The sequence below is a fragment of the Cupressus sempervirens genome, chromosome 10 (assembly GCF_028749045.1).
Source record: "Cupressus sempervirens isolate cs-2001-9-10 chromosome 10, ASM2874904v1, whole genome shotgun sequence".
Taxonomy (NCBI): Eukaryota; Viridiplantae; Streptophyta; class Pinopsida; order Cupressales; family Cupressaceae; genus Cupressus; species Cupressus sempervirens.
In genome coordinates this window covers 937711967-937729494 of record NC_143127.1, presented here as the reverse complement: position 1 = coordinate 937729494, position 17528 = coordinate 937711967, and the positions used below count along the sequence as shown (strand labels likewise).

General features: G+C 36.6%; 1 pseudogene; it reads left to right on the top strand.

Moving 5' to 3' along the window:
• The window catches only part of LOC149537058 (putative beta-1,3-galactosyltransferase 8), a 35596-nt pseudogene extending 19640 nt beyond the window's left edge, over positions 1-15956 (top strand).
• Positions 15957-17528: the final 1572 nt, after the last annotated feature.

Sequence of the window (17528 nt, the reverse complement as noted above, 5' to 3'; positions counted from 1 at the left end):
GGTTGTAAATGCTATATTCTTAAAGATACTAGAAATGACAAGTTTGATACAAAAAGTGATGAAGGCATATTCCTTGGATACTCCACTAGAAGTAAGGCATATAAGTGTTTGAATACTAACACTAACAAGATTGTGGAGAGTGCAAATGTAAATTTTGATGAGCATGCAGAAATTTAGGTTGATGAAACTAAGTAACCAAAAGATTATAGATCCTTTGTATACTTCTATGAAGGAATGACTATTGAAGATGATGCTACCAATCAAGTTGGGAATCAACAACAAATTTCAATATCAGCCGAGTCACAACTAGTGAATGTCGAGCTACATTTAGAAGCCAAGATGTAGAATGAAGAAAATGCACATTCTAATTTTGAATATAGTACACATGAAAGAGATGATAAAATACCAGATGAAGAAGAGCAAAATGACTCTGAAGCTGAAGGATCAAACATGGAAATAAGAATAGAATCAATATTAGCCAAGTATGTGATAAGAATGTAATTGATACCAAATGGGTTTTCAGAAAAAAAAAAAAAAAAAAACTTGATGAGAATGGTGAGATAAGAATGTAATTGGTGCCAAATGGGTTTTCAGAAAAAAAAAAAAAAAACTTGATAAGAATGTAATTGGTACCAAATGAGTTTTCAGAAAAAAAAACTTGATGAGAATGGTGAGATACTAGCTGATAAGAATGTAATTGGTACCAAATGGGTTTTCAGAAAAAAAAAAACTTGATGAGAATGGTGAGATACCAGCTGATAAGAATGTAATTGGTACCAAATGGGTTTTCAGAAAAAAAAAAAAACTTGATGAGAATGGTGAGATAACAGGAAACAAGGCTAGACTAGTTTGCAAAGGCTATGCACAAGAAGGATTGGATTATGGGGAAACATTTTCCCTTGTTGCAAGAATGGAAGGATTAACAACACTACTTGCATATGCTACTTACAAAGGTTTCAATGTCTACCAAATGGATGTGAAGTCTACTTTTCTAAATGGTATACTAGAAGAGGAAGTCTACATAGAACAACCAGAGGGATTTGTTGATGATGATAACAAGGATATGGTTTGCAAACTGCATAAGGCACTCTATGTTTTGAAACAAGCACCTAGAGCATGGTCTGAGAGACTGCAAAAATATCTTGTAAAGATAGGATTTGAGAGAACAGATGAGAACAACAACCTATATATCAAGGTAGAAAAAGGTAAAGACATTTTGATATTTGAAATCTTTGTTGATGATAAAATATTTGGAGGAAAAGATACTCTATGCAAAGATTTTGCTGATCAAATGAAACATGAGTTTGAAATGTCAATGTTTGGAGAAATGAAATTTTTTGTTGGCTTACAAGTACATCAATTGAAGCATGGTATATTTGTGACCCAATCAAAATACATCAAGGAGATACTCAAGACATTTGGATTAGAAGACTCAAAACCAGTCAACACACCAATGGTAACAGGACATAAGTTATCAAAGAATGATGAGTCAGCTAAAGTAAATTAGACAATGTATAGATCAATGATTGGAAAGTTGTAGTATTTTGTACATAGTAGACTAAACATTGCATTAATTGTTGGAATAGGGGCAAGATTTTTTACAAATCCAAGAGAAAATCATATGATGACTTTAAAGAGAATACTGAGGTATCTAAAAGGAACTGATGACTTTGGTTTGTACTATAAGAGGAGTGAAAAGTTTGAACTAAGAGCCTACACTGATGCAGATTGGGGAGGTGATATTGATGACAAAGAAAGCATTAGTGGAGGAGAAGTTTTCTTAGGTAAAAGACTGATTACTTGGACCAACAAAAATCAAAGTTTTACCTCATAGTCAATAGCAGAAGTTGAATATGTTGTTGCTACTATTAATTGCACTAATATTGTATGGATTAAACATTTTTTTCAAGGTGTGAAGGAAGAGATAAATGAGCCTACAATACTTTATTGTGATAATACAAGTGCCATCAAAATATCAAAGAATCTTGTAATGCATGCCAAAACCAAGCATATTGCAATTAAGTATCATTATGTAAGAGAATTGGTGGAAGACAAACAAGTGAGGATGGAATATATTAATTCAAAGGAATAGATTGTTGATATCTTTACAAAAGCATTACCCAAAGATGCTTTTGAATATCTTAGAGGTAAGCTAGGGGTAATACCCCTAGCCAAGGCTACTTAAGCAATAACAAAGACTATCCTGCATCAAATGAATTGATTGATTAAAATATTACACATTGATGCAAAGGATACTTATTTTAGGATTTTTTCTAAAGTAATTAAGGTGCTGAAGTTTCAAATTAGTCACAAGCAAGGTGACTGAGGGAGAAATTGAAAGAACCTACAAATGGTACACTTGCATGATAAGATATTGAGATAATATGTCTTTGGCATTTTGTCAAAGAGAGAGAAAATGTAGAAACTGATCAACAATTGAGGGAGAAGATGAAGAAGAATGGAGAAACTAATTATATTTATGGACAGAGAAAGAAGTGGTTAGATACCAGAATAGTAGAAGATGAGCAATGCATACAAAGAGAGAGAATGTAAGAAGGAAGAAAGGAAAGAAAACTGATACAATAGCTAAGAGGGAGAAGTAGAAGTAAAGCAATCAGGATAGTAGATCAAGAGAGGAAGAAATTGTGTAATCTAATTTTTTTTTTTGGCATTTGACTTACTATTCTAACCTAGTTCACATTTTGATAACATGGTTAAATAGTTTGGTTTGATGGTTGATCAGTTTGGTTTGCCATCAATGCTAAAGAGGGAGATTGTTGGAAATCTAATTGAAAAGATCATTGCAAGAAGAAGATTGATTGACAAAGGGAGAATGTTGTTAATAATTTTTTTTTAATTATTTTTTTGTCATTGATGTCAAACCTACTATTTTTAAGAATGACAATTTCTTATAAGATCCAAGTACTATAGTTTAGTTGATTAATGAAGATGATTTAATCAATAAGGTGTAACAAAAGCACCTAAGGGAAAGGGTGAGTTATGGTTTTGTAATGAAGTGCAAGGATTAGCTAAGATAATGGTTAAATGATGTATTGATCACATAATAAAAGATACAAAGGTTGGCCACACTTAGAAACTTTGGAGGAATAAGTTGTAACAAGGTTGACTATAAAGCTTAAACTAAGTTCATCAGTGAGTGCTGAGTAAGCTAGTTTAAGCTAAGAAAATTTTCAGTTGGAGTTGAGCAAATGCAAAACCTAGTGTGTGCCAAGTAAACTTCAGGTGTCGAGTGAACTTCAAGTGTCGAGTGATATAGAAGGAGCCGAGAAAATAGAAAACTTAGTGGATGCCAAGTGGACTTCAAGTGTCGAGCATTAGTAAAATGTAGTTGGTGCCAAGTAACATAGTAGGTGCTGAGCACTAAAATTTCAATAGTGCCAAGCTGTTACATTATTGGAAAAGTCAAAGATTTGCTAGATCTGAGTCAACAAAGTTGTTACCTTGAATTTTTTAAACTATTTGAAGGATAAGGATGATGAGCTGGTTGTACAAAATTCTATGTAAACCATTTTTGAGTGAATTCAAGAGGATTCTTCAAGGTGTTTTTAGAAGAAACAAGAAGTAGGTTAGATTCAATGAATCCTACCTAATCCATTCGAACTAAAATCAAAGGAGGGAAGAATCAAGCAAGAAAAGAAAGTCCAGACTTCTATTTAAGGAGTCATAAACCAAGAAGCAAGAGTTGCTAGTGTGCCAAATTGTGAAGTGGTTGAAGGGTGTCAAGAAGAAGGCATCTAGGAGAAGGAAGAATAGAGCATAGAGACTCTACTTTGATAAGTGATCAGAAAGAGAGGATTGCACTTGTACATTGAGCATGGAGACTCAAGGAGATAAGGCTTGAGAGTAGGACAAGCTGTCAAAGTTGAAGAGGTTGAAAGCCACACAATGTTGTGAGCTGAAGAGTGATCTAAAATCTGCAAGATAAGTTGTACATTGTAATAAGATCAAAACCCCTTATTGTTACTCTCTAGAAATTGTATCAGTTAGGGTAAAAATCCTATGGACTTAGGTTGGTTTAACAAACATTTGTAAATCCTTTAATAGGGTGGCATTCCAAGTAAATTTTCTAAAGTCCTCTAACTAGGCCCACTTATCACAAGGTGGTTAAATCCTTTAACCAGGTCACATTTAACTATGTGCTGTAGCCTTTAATAGGGAAAGCCTTTTACAAGGCATCACTTCAAAAGAGTGAGAATTGGGTAGCATGTTACTAGTGTTTTTTTCTCAAATGAGGTTTCCATGTAAATCACTGTGTTATGTGTTGATATTTCATGTGTTATGTTTGCATATTGATTTACAGTAACTTGCTGAATAGGAATGATGAATATAAATGATTAAGCTTAGAAGAATGAATGATTGAATGGGCTCACTACACTTAGTTAAAAAGTTTGAATTGGATTTTTGGACCTTGAATAACTAATTCATCCACCCCCCTCACCCCACTCTTAGTTATTGTAAAGCATTTCTAATAGTATATGTCATTAGATATAAATGTTGCCTGAATTAATAATATCATTGAATCCATCAAACATGAAACTATGCAAATAATATAATGGATGATAAGCCAACTTATTTTCAAACATCCTCTAAGTATCTAGGTGATTCCTTCAAAGTATTTGCATATCAATTTTTTGCTTCCATCAATGTAAAAAATTGAATCAATGCAACAACAAGGTGCTTGTATTATGGGTTGAATAAACCATAACATACGAAATCAATAAGCTACAAGATATATGTTCAATTATGTTTATAATCATAATAATCCCTTCGAGAGACATGAAAACTTCCTTAAAAAAAAGCTTTAACTCTTTGATCAAGACCATCTAATGGTAATTTGTTTGACTTGTACTTTATAATTTTCTTCAAATACACTGAGTTGACTGTGTAGTTCATCAAGTGATTTTCTACCAACATTAGTCTAGAGATCACTTTGAAGAGTAAGGAGAAAAGGAGAGAAATCTAAAGTGATAATCATATACTTTTCTTGAGAAGAAGCCTTCTTCAAAAAAATCTAACTCTTTGATCGACCAATTTATAACTTTAACTCTTCTAGGTTTTCTACTAACCAAATTTTAAGGTTCTACTTCAAAAATGAAAATGTTAAAATTTATTTTGGTTAAGGATAATTTAAATCATGGATTTCATATGTAATTAATTTTTCCCTACTTCCAATTTGTCAAAATTACTTGTTAAAGTATTAATTTAATTACACTGATTAAATTAACTTTACTTCCTTCTAAAGATCTCACTTTTGTACATTTTCATTAGTCACATTTAATAATTATATTAATTATTAAATGCTTAACTCTTAGATTTTCCCTTTTAGGTTTCTGATATCCTTCTATAATCATTGATCCATTGTATATTTTACTTATTATTTTCGCTAATAAATATATTATTCCTCTTTTTTAGAGCCAAACCCTTTCCTTCTCTTATTTTTCCTTCCATGTGATAGCTTCTTGAATTCAGGTGTTCAATGGGATCTATGGATTTCTATTTTCTCAAATCCTTTATGGTATCAAAGTCAGACCTATTGTGCATCTTGTTTGTTTTTGAAAAAATAGAGGAACATGGATTTGTTGGATCACTTTGATATTTTTTTTATTGAAATAGCGGGTCTCTGAATTTTGGTGCACTTTGGTCTCAAGCAGACCTCGCCCTTGAGCTTGCAGCATAAAAAAACCTCTATTTCCATTTAAGGTACTTCAATTTTGGAGATAGTTGAATTATGTGACAATTGTTTTTACCTCTAGGGCCTATACGAATCTACATGCAAAACGAGACACAAAAAAATCAAAAGATTTATTTTTATTGTGATTTAAAAAACCATCCTCCATTATAAAAAAAATGTGTTGCCCATGCACTGTCAGTGTGTCACTACACGCTTCACCTATAGCGGTTGCATAGCCAGAACACTGCCAGGTATCTCCACTAGCTGACCATCACTTGCACACGACTCGACCACTACCTACACGCTACTCCACCAACTAGCACTTCTAATGATCAATGCCCTCCTACGGTCCTATGGAGGCCCACAGACCTAATTTTTTGGCCCTTAAAGGGATTTTTGGCTTAACAAGGGTACTTTGAGTTTTTTTGTGATATCTTGAGAAAAGATAGACATTTTTGGGCAAACAAGATATCACCAAAAATCTGATTTCTAGCCTGACACTCTCATGAGATTTTTATTGTCTTTTTTCTCCATGTCGGTACTTGGTTTTGTTGTTGAAGCTGGATTATCCTTCTTGCATTCTAGGGGGCACAACTTGCTCATTTTAGCTCCATTTTTCAACCCAAAAAAGTACTAGAAAGATCTTCTTGAGCTCTATCCAAATTCTTTGCTATTTTTATCAAAAATTTTTAAGGTACATATAATGGGTAAGTGCACCAAGTTGTGGTGCCAAAAGGGGGGTATAAGTGGACACCTTTTTTCTAAAATCAACAATTTTTGAACTTCAACAAGAATTTGAAGATAGTTACAGTCAAAATTTTAAGATTTGACAAAAACAAAAGTAGTAGTCCTTTGAATCTAGTTTCTAAACTACTAATTTTTTTCCAAAATGGTTTAGTTTTAGGTCCTCAATTAAGGGGGCCATAGAAAGTGGTATTATTTATTCAAAAAAAATATAACACAGTACAAAGTGTGGCCCCCCTAAAATTTTAACTTTATTTTTGAAATTCTTTAATCACTCTAGTCAAAAGTTACTTAATACTATGTAGTTTATCCCAATTTTTTTGGGTAATTTAATTATAATGTGTATTTTTTTAATGAATTTTTTTAACTAAACACATCCCAAAAACATGAAATATCTGTGTGCTCCCCCTAGAAATGATTGAAAACTAATCTAAAATCAGAACTTCTTTTTTTCAAAGTGTGTAGAATGGAGTCTAGTTTCTAAAAAACTAAGTTGTTGCAAAATTCAATGAATGAGCTAAAATCTATAGCCTAATTAGTACATGTTGGTTTTTGACAAAAATGCACATACATTCAAAATAAATTATAGATGAAAGGCTTGAAATAGCTCAAATAAAAAATAAATTATATGATTATATAGCCAACACAGAGACCTACAATGTCATGTAACCTGATCTTATCGATGCTCAACCACAAGGAATCTTGAAGGAGAGCACACAAGAAAAATCAATCATTTTTTGTATGTTTATAGTAAAACACGTCTCAAACCAATTTGTATACTCCAAATCTTTGGGTTTGATCCCCAAGGAAAAACCAAGCCTTAGGCTTGGTAGAATGCAAAGGTTTGAATAGTATGTACACCCTATAGCGCATAGTGCATAGTGTGTGTGAACTATTTAAAGCTTGTTAAATTTGGGTCTTAATAGCGCTTGCGCACTTTAGTGCACACACTATTGAGACCTAAATAGTGCATAGAGAGGAAAGAAGAGAGGTATATCAAGACCGAGAGAGAGGGGGGATGGGCATGTGTGCATGTGTGTGTGTGTGTGTGTGAGAGAGAGAGAGAGAGAGAGAGAGAGAGAGAGAGAGAGAGAGAGAGAGAGAGAGAGAGAGATGGGAGAAGGGAGAGAGAGAGTAGGGGATGTGTGAGAGAGGAAGTGAGAGAGAGTAGGGGTGGCAGAGAGGGCATAAGATGGGAGAGAGGAGAAGTGTGAGAGAGAGTAGGGGTGGGAAAGAGAGAATATGGGATGGGAGAGACAGATTGAGAGTAGGGGATGGGAGAGAGGAAGTGTGAGAGAGAGAGAGAGAGAGAGTAGGGGTGGAAGATAGAGTATGAGATGGGAGAGAGAGAGATTGAGAGTAGGGGATGGTAGAGAGAGAGTAGGTAGTGGGAGAGGGAGTGAGAGAGGGAGAGAGAGAGAGGAGGATGAGAGTGTGTGAGAGAGTAGGGGTGGCAAAGAGAGAAAGTAGGGGATGGGAGAGGGGAGAGAGAGTAGGAGATGGGGGAGAGAGAGTAGAGAGGGAGAGAGTGAGAGAGAGACAATAGGCAGTAGGAGAGGGAGTGGGAGAGGGAGAGAGAGGAGGGATGAGAGTGTGTGTGAGAGATCTAGAGAGTAGGGGATGGGAAAAGGGAGAGAAAGAGAGAGAAACAGAGAGAGAGTAGGGGATGGGAGAGAGAGTAGGCAGTGGAAGAGGGAGTGAGAGAGGGGGAATGGGAATGTGTGTAAGAGAGAGAGTAGGGGATTTGAGAGAGAGGAAGTGTGAGAGAGAGTAGAGGTGGTAGAGAGAGTACAATATGGGAGAGAGAGATTGAGAGTAGGGGATGGGGGAGAGAGAGAGTAGGCGGTGGGAGATAGTGGGAGAGGGAGAGTGAGAGAGAGAGAGGAGGATGGGAGTGCGTGTGTGTGAAAGAGAGATAGTAGACGATGGGAGAGGTGAGAGAAAGAGAGTAGCTTGAGGGAGAGTAGGGGATGGGAGAGAGAGAGTAAGCGGTGGGAGAGGAAGTGGGAGAGGGAGAAAGAGAGGGGGGAGATGGAGATGTGTGTAAGAGAGAGAGGGTAGGGGATTGGAGAGAGTGTGAAATTGTGAGAGAGATAGGGGTGGTAGAGAGAGAGTAGAGAGGGAGAGTGAGAGAGAGTAGGTAGTGGGAGAGGGAGTGGGAGAGGGAGAGAAAGTGAGAGATAGAGTAGGGGATGGGAGAGAGAGAGTAGACAGTGGGAGAGGTAATGGGAGAGGGAGAGAGAGAGGGAGAGAGAGGGGGATGGGAGTGTGTGTAAGAGAGAGAGTAGGGGATGGGAGAGAGTGTGAGAGTGTGAGAGAGAGTAGAGGTGGAAGAGAGAGAATAGGGGATGGGAGAGAGAGAATAAGGGATCAGAGAGAGAGTAGAGAGGGAGAGAGTGAGAGAGATAGTAGGCTGTGGGAGAGGGAGTGGGAGAGGGGGAGAGAGAGGGGGGATGGGAGTGTGTGAGAGATCTAGATAGTAAGGGATGGGAGAGGAGAGAGAGAGAGGGGAGATGGGAGTGTGTGGGTGTGTAAAAGAGAGAGTAGGGGATGGGAGAGGGGAGAGAGAGAGAGAGAGATAGTAGGGGATGGGGGAGAGAGAGTAGGAAATGGAAGATAGAGTGGGAGAGGGAGAGAGAGGGAGAATGGGAATGTGTGTAAGAGAGAGAGAGTAGGGGATGGAAGAGAGTGTGAGAGAGAGTAGGGGGTTGTAGAAAGAGAGTATGGGATGGGAGAGAGAGTGAGAGTAGGGGATGGGAGAGAGTGTGAGAGAGAGTAGGGGATGAGAGAGAGAGAGAGTAGAAGATGGGAGAGGGAGAGAGAGTAGAGAGGGAGAGAGAGAGATAGCAGGCAATGGAAGAGGGAGTGGGAGAGGGAGAGAAAGATGGGGGATGAGAGTGTGTGTGAGAGATCTAGAGAGTAGGGGATGTGAGAGGAGAGAGAGGGGATGAGAGCATGTGTCTGTGAAAGAGAGAGAGTAGGGTATGGGAGAGGGGAGAGAGAGAGTAGCCTAAGAGAGAGAGAGTAGCAGATGGGAGAGAGAGTATGTGGTGGGAGAGGGAGAGAGGGGGGGATGTGAGTGTGTGTAAGAGAGAGAGTAGGGGATGGGAGAGAGTGTGAGAGTTTGAGAGAGAGTAGGGGGTGGCAAAGAGAGAGATGAGATGGGAGAGAGAGAGAGAGTGAGAGTAGGGGATGGGAGAGAGTGTGAAAGAGTAGGGGGATGGGAGAGAGAGTAAGAGTAGAGGATGGGAGAGAGAGAGAGTAGAGAGGGAGAGAGAGATAGTAAGCAGTGGGAGAGGGAGAGAGGGGGGATGGGAGTGTGTGTGAGAGATCTAGAGAGTAGGGGATGAGAGAGGAGAGAGAGGGGGGATGGGAGTGTGTTTTTGTGAAAGAGAGAGAGTAGGGGATGTGAGAGGGGAGAGAGAGAAGCTTGAGAGAGAGAGAGAGAGTAGTGGATGGGGGAGAGAGACTAGGTGGTGGGAGAGGGAGTGGGAGAGGAAGAGAGAGGGGGGATGGGAGTGTGTGTAAGAGAGAGAGTAGGGGATACAAGAGAGTGTGAGAGAGAGTAGGGGGTAGAAGAGAGAGAGAGAGAGAGAGAGAGAGAGAGAGAGAGAGAGAGAGAGAGAGAGAGAACAAGAGTGATAGTAGGGGATGGGAGAGAGAGAGTAGGCAATGGGAGAGGGAGTGGGAGAGCGAGAGAGAGAGGAGGATGAGAGTGTGTGAGTGAGAGAGATTAGGGGATGGGAGAGGGGGGAGAGGGAAAGTAGCTTGAGAGAGAGAGTAGGGGATGGGAGAGGAGAGAGAGTAAGAGAGAGTAGGGGATGTGAGAGGAGAGAGAGTGAGAGAGAGGAGGGGATGGGAGATGAGAAAGAGTGAGAGAGAGTAGGGGATGTAAGAGAGAGAGTGAGAGAGAGAGAGTAGGTAGTGGGAGAGGGAGTAGGAGAGGGAGAGCAAGAGAGAGTAGGAGATGGGAGCTCAAGAGAGTAGGGGATGAGAAAGAGAGAGGGAATAGGTAGTGGGAGAGGGAGAGAGAGAGAGGGGGATGGGAGTGTGAGAGAGAGAGTAGGGGTTTGGAGAGGAGAGAGAGTGAGAGAGAGTAGGGGATGGGAGAGAGAGAGTAGGTAGTGGGAGAGGGAGAGGGAGAGAGATAGAGAGAGTAGGGGATGGGAGAGGGGAGAGAGAGAGAGTAGGTAGTGGGAGAGAGAGAGGGGCTAGGAGTGTGTGAGATAGAGAGAGTAGGGGATGGGAGAGGAGAGTGGGTGAGAGAGAGAGTAGGCAGTGGGAGAGGGAGAGTGAGAGAGAGTGAGAGAGTAGGGGATGGGAGAGGAGAGAGAGAGTAGGGGATGAGAAAGGATAGAAAGTGAGAGAGTAGGGGATGGGAGAGAGAGAGTGAGAGAGAGTAGGCAATGGGAGAGGGAGTGAGAGAGGGAGAGAGAGAAAGGGATGGGAGAGGAGAGAGAGACTAAGAGAGAGTAGGGAGAGAGAGAAAGTAGGGGATGGGGGATGGTGGGATAGGGAAAGATGTATTTTCACATAGTGCGTAGGCACTATAATGCGTACATGATTTATAGTGCATACATGCTATAGTGCATATGCACTATGTGAAATCACCAAAAAATGGTCTCAAAGCAAGTTTGGGTCCCTTTTGATCCATATTTTTCTTATTGTCTGTTGTGCATTCTATTGTTTTAATAGAAAACACGAGTTTCAAGCTATTAGGAGTTAGCAAACACTATTTGAAAACTTTTTGAAGCTAGCAAACACCAAATTCAATCATTAGATATGCTATTTGAAGGCTTTTTGAATATTCTTTCTATAAAAAAGGTTAGTACAGTCCTTTTTAAATATTGTTTGTTGATATATAGAGACAAATTTGATTATAATTTAACATGTTGTTTAATATATAGTGAATTCGTTAAAATTTGTATGTTTGAATGAATTATTTTTTGGAAATGGTTAAAAATTTGGCAAGTTGTTTGATATATATTGTGTATTCATTGAAATAATTATAATTTTTATATTTATTTGAATGATTTGTAATTTAAAAATTGTAAGTAATTCAGATGTTTGAATAATTTGACATGTAGAAATCATCATCATGCCAAGGAAGAAACCAAAAACTCAAACAAATGAAGAGAGGGTGAGAGATTTGGCAGTTAAAAGAGATAAAATGAAACTGCTACATGAACAAAGAAAATTGCAAAACAATAATAAAGAATTGACTTTTGAAGAGGAACAAGAACCACCGATACAAAGAAACAAAGATGAAGAATTGGAAAGACAAAGAGAATGAATGAGACTGTTATGCTCAAGAAGACAATTGAAAAGCTACACCATCTTCCAATGTTGGAGTCATATCATCCTCTCATGTTGAAGAGACATTAATTTGTAGATCCAATGATGTACACACTCCATCATGTCATGTTGAAGGCACAACATCAATATATCAAGTAGGTGATATTCCATCTTTTGCATCTTATTGCCAATTCATATCATCCTCGGTTCAAGGTATGCAAAACACTCAACCTTATGTTAATATTCAAAATGTTGAGGGAATGGAAGAGATTATAACACCTTCTATAATTTTTTTTAGAAGACCAAAATATTTGATTGATATTGATACTAACATTTTAAATCAATGCTTGACAAGATTAGCAAGTGTACTTGTCAACAAAAAGTTAATTGTATGTGGAAATTATTCTTTGAAGAATTAAATATTATAGGTCAATGCCAATTATTTTTTGAAATGATAAGAAATTTGAAATTTAGGCCTATCATGAAGATTCTTGGGCTAAGAACGATGGACAATTCAAATGAAAAAATATTGTAAAGAATCTAATGAGTGCTTATGAAAAAGTGGGTTCTAAATTACACACCAAAGATAATAATATCACAAGATGAGTACTTCCATCAACAATAGTAAGTACCCAAATGAAGAAAGCTTGACACATGAGAAAGACAAGAAAAATATTAAAAATTGGTAGAGGTACCCTAAGGAGAACCATTCTAAGGCATGAGAGATTGGAAGATCCAAAAAAAAAGAGTTATGGACATTTAGGAGTGGACTACCATGAAAGGATAAAGAAATTAGTGAAGCTTTGAAATCATTGATCAAAGATTTCTGAAAAAATAACACACGTGTTTCTCCTAATCAAACAGATGTTGTAAGAAGGAGGATTGGTAGCCAAAATCGTGACCCACATGCGAAACATTTTTTGGACTCAACTTAGACACAATTTTTTGCAAAATTTATTGGTATGTATCCTCAAATTCAAATAAGTCAAAGATTTTTTGAGATGGGTAAACCTTTTTATGTGAAGATAAATCAAACATGCACAACTTCTTTTTGTAGGATACATATTGAATTTTCTAAACATTTTGATATTTTTAGGCATACATGTGTGTTTTTGCATTCTAAGTTTGTTTTGCAAGATTGTGACATGAATGATCCACCAAGATCTTCAAGGGAATTTATATCCAACATTTTATGTGAAACAGGGGACAACCAACAATTTTACAAGACATCATGCTTGGATGGTACATGCTTATTTTTTGGTTCTTTGCAACTTTTATCAATTTGTGAACATATGGATAGTACACATGCAATTAAAAATGAAATAGTAGATTATGAAAAATTTAAGATAGTGACATATCCTCTAAAAGATGGGAAATAGGGTAAAAGATGTGATTTAGTCATTGAAAAGATTCCAGTGTATGAGTTCATGAAGATTTTTTGTGAAAAGATTATTTATGAGTATGCAACGTATACACATAGAGCTTAATGATTGGATTTGCAATTCAAGTTGTGCAAGGATACATTTTTACTAGATACCATTTTTTTGGTTGTAGACTTCACAAAGAACTACACACTACAACCACAAAATGAGGTGCAAGAAAAGTATTATACTTCTGAATAGGTTTCCATATTTGTTCACATAACATTCATGCATTCACCTACAAGTACAAAGGATGATAGGAAGATTTTGAGGGAGTACCATTTTTACATCAGTGATGATCTATCACATTCTATGGTATTTGTACATGGTTGTTTTCAACTATTTTATGGAGATTTGGCTAACAAGGGCATAAGATATCATCAGCACATTATTTGGTTAGACAATTGTGAATCTCAATTCAAGAATGCACGAATGTTCTATTGGTTGAGCAAGATGCACAGGTTGTGTAGAATTCAATATATGTGGAATTTCATTGAGGCTGGTCATGGAAAGGGAGAGCATGATGGTGTACGCACATGCAGCAAAAGAGCCTTAGCTCATGAAGAACTAAAGTACAAAGATGGAGCAATACAATGGTCCAGGTAAGGAAGGTGAATCTACGATTCATAGATTTTTTTGGTTGATAGATAATACTAACATTGCACCATATGAGCATTGTTGCACACTAATAGGATCCAGTGAGTTGTACTCTTTTAGAAGCTCTGATGCAGGTTCATGGAGTATCCACACATGAAAAATGGCATGCTATTGTCCATCATGTGTAGAGGAAAATTAGGATGACTTCGAGTCAACTGAATGGGTGGACAAATGGGATATACAGGTTTTGGACCCAATTGACACCTATCGTCCCGCACAAGCACTGAAAATGATAGAGATGGATTTATCTATTGACTTTGACCACTTGTCTGATCTAGTGCAACTTGGTAATTCATATATATATATATATATATATATATTTATATATCTTTGTAATTTCAATATGTAACTTTATAAGTTTTACCTAAGTATTTTCTAAATTAATGACCAAATTTTGTACATTTGTCACTATAGACCATGTTTTTGTTGTTATTACACTTGAAGACAATGAAGAAGGGACAAATTATTATTCGTATCATTGTATCCAAGAATTTTTTTTTTTTTTGGATCACTCTATTATAGATGGTGAAGGTTTAGAGTACCATATCAGTGTGGTGGTTGTAATTGGCACATCACTTAGACGATATTCTATAAAGAACCCTAACTTGTGGTTATTCAAGGATTGGCAAACAAAGAGAAAGATTCTTCATTATTCAAACCTTGTTGTTGCATCAAATGTCCACTTGATAAAATATGGTAGAAAACCACATAATTAGATTCTTTGGAAAGAATTAGACCACGAGATAATACTTGAGACATTAAAATGTAGAGCAGATCCAGTTGGTTCATTAGATTGAATAGGGAGAGAGGGAGAGAGAGAGAAAGAGTGATCATTTGGAACCAAATACAATGTTGCAACCTCGCCCCTAAGACTATCCACATGACAAGGTGGGTATTGTTATTATGTGCAAGTGATGAGATAAGTTTAAATCACATATTTTATGTTTTGATTTGTTTAGAATCTAGATACATTATTTGAATTTATATTAGATTCTTTAATAGGAACCATTTTTAGATTAGTCATTTGAATAAGTGAAAGTGTAGAATTTTTTGTTTAGATCAAAATGTAATAAAAGAACATGAATTTTTTTAGAATGTGAATGATTTGTGATGTAGAGTCATGATTGTGTGCATGTAACTAGAAACTTGAAACTAGTGAAAGCAAGGATATAATGGGAGAAGTTTCTAAGACTCATCAAGCCATTTAGTGAGCCGCTTGATCATTGCTAGAAGCTCAAACAAATAATTATTTGCATTTGGAACATAGTTATCAATAATGATATTATGACTAACATGTTTTTATCTTTTATTTGTTTTGTCATCTGTAATTATTTCAGATAAACTCCAAAACATATTTATTTTTGAATCATAAACTTATAAAAATCATCTTATAATGCTAGATTGAATTTTGATGTGTTATCATCTAAGATATATATAAATGTATGAGAAGTTTAAATTAGCTGAATCTATTGGGATAAGTGGTATTGTAATGGATAGTTTTAAGATTCATTTGAAGAATATAAAGGGGCATGAGTGATGTAGGTCATTACACAAAACAATATCTTCATTGGAAATGGAATTAGGAGTAGCAAGAGTTACAAGTGGAGTGAAGATGAATGGAGTGGAGAAAGCAAATAAATCTTCTACCAAAAAAGCATTTGTCATGGTGGGAATCAACACTGCTTTTAGCAGTAGAAAATGTTATGATTCTATCTGACACACTTGGATGCCACAAGGTCAACAACTATACTCAATTAAAACACTTGTAACAATTATAATTTTTTAAATTTGAATATCACTATGTCTTGTTTGAAGCCCATGAATAAAATGGGAAATGGGAAATGAGAATGGCAGGGGCAAAGCTGAAGAAGTTGGAGGAGGAGAAGGGGATAGTGATAAGGTTTGTGATTGGGCACAGTGCTACACTAGGTGGCATTTTGGATCGTGCAATTGAAGAAGAAGATGCAGAGCATAATGACTTCCTTAGACTCAAACATGTTGAAGGCTACCATCATCTCTCAGCAAAGACCAAGATCTAATTCTCTACAACACTCGCTAAATGGGATGTTGATTTATATGTTAAGGTTGATGATGACATGCATGTCAATCTAGGTACATTATCATCATTCATGGTTTTATCTAAATAGTATAATTTATGTTATAATTTGTTTAGATAGTTCATGTGTTTTTTTTTGGGTAGAACTTATTTGTTGTTTTCATTTGAGATGGGTAATTCTACATAAAAAGCTAGTGCCATTTTATATGCTAGTCAAAGTTGATAGCTATCTTAAAATCAAACATTTTTTACATTTGTGTAATATTTTGATATGAAGATAATTGAGAATTCATTGAGTCTTCAAGAACTAGGTAAAAGGTATTTGAAAAGGTGATAAGTTGGCCTTGTCCTTTGGAAAGTTTGGAAGTTTTCCAAGGAAAACTAAATTTTGACCTACTTGGATTTCTAGGCCTAAGTTGGGATATTGATCCTTTGAAGATGTTGGGGCCTTGATAGTGTGTGAGTCCTAGTGGTTTAGTCCTAGAAATGCTGAATCAAGTCTAAGTTTTAAGTCTTGAAACCTTTTTACTTTTTTTTCCTTAATTGGCCAAGTTGAGGGCAAGTGTCCCTAAATCTATATTTTGATCCAAGTTTGCCAAGAGCCCTAGGAAAAGGGAAGGACCTTTGGAGAGTGGAGTCCACTTGGATAAGTAAAGGTCATCATTTGGAAAAGGCTGGTAACCAAGACATCATCCTAAAGTGGGTTTGGGTACCCTTAGAGGTTTAAGAACCAAGTGGAAAAAATAGGCTATGTGCTTTGCATCAATAAGGGTCATTAGACCTAGGTGTGATAGCTAGGGTGTAGGAATTCACAATGTATTTGGAAGAGTCACTAATTGGCTTAAAAGTCAAGACATACCTTACCATTGGGAAATGAGAAACTTAACGGATAAGTCTCTAGCTTAGGGAAGGGTCCCTAGCATGGAATTGCAAAGGGATAACCCATTTAACAAGTTGGAAGTGTTAGAAAGTATTTTGCATGTAGTAGAAATTTTAATTATATAGGCTTCTAAATGCAACCTTAAAGCTTAAGTTTCCAAAATTAGGTAAATTAATTATCCAAATACTTCTTAGTAATATAATGGTTTTGAATACCCTAATACACCCCAAATAACTAGTTTACCAAATTCCAAGAACCTATCTCTAAGGTGAACCAATCATCCTAGCCTACTAGGCCTACAAGCCCCAATTAGCCCTCAAATGTTTTCCTCTTGCATTTTTCTCCACATTTTTCCATAATATCAAGAAAGTAAATTGAATATTAGGATACCCATTTGGTTTCTCTATAATATATCAAAATATGAGGTATGGTTGTTTTGGACCAAGTCTCTGCTGTTACATTATAAAAACCCCTCCATTTACAAAGGAACTATATGAAATAATTACCCCTCGACTATACAACTTGGTAAATTATCTTAATATGATCCTAAAGTGAGGATCATTCAATTGGATTGAACCCATCAACTCTCTATATGTGCTTTTTATGAAACCCTCACCAAACAAGGCAAAAAACTAGGGTCTCTTCAAATTTGACCAAGAAATCACTTCCAAGACCATTTAGCTGATCCTAAACCATGTTTATGATGATTAATTTGACTATTTTACATAAAAAAATTTCCTCCTTTAGGCAGATCTCCTTTTGCTATATGTATGGCATCAAATT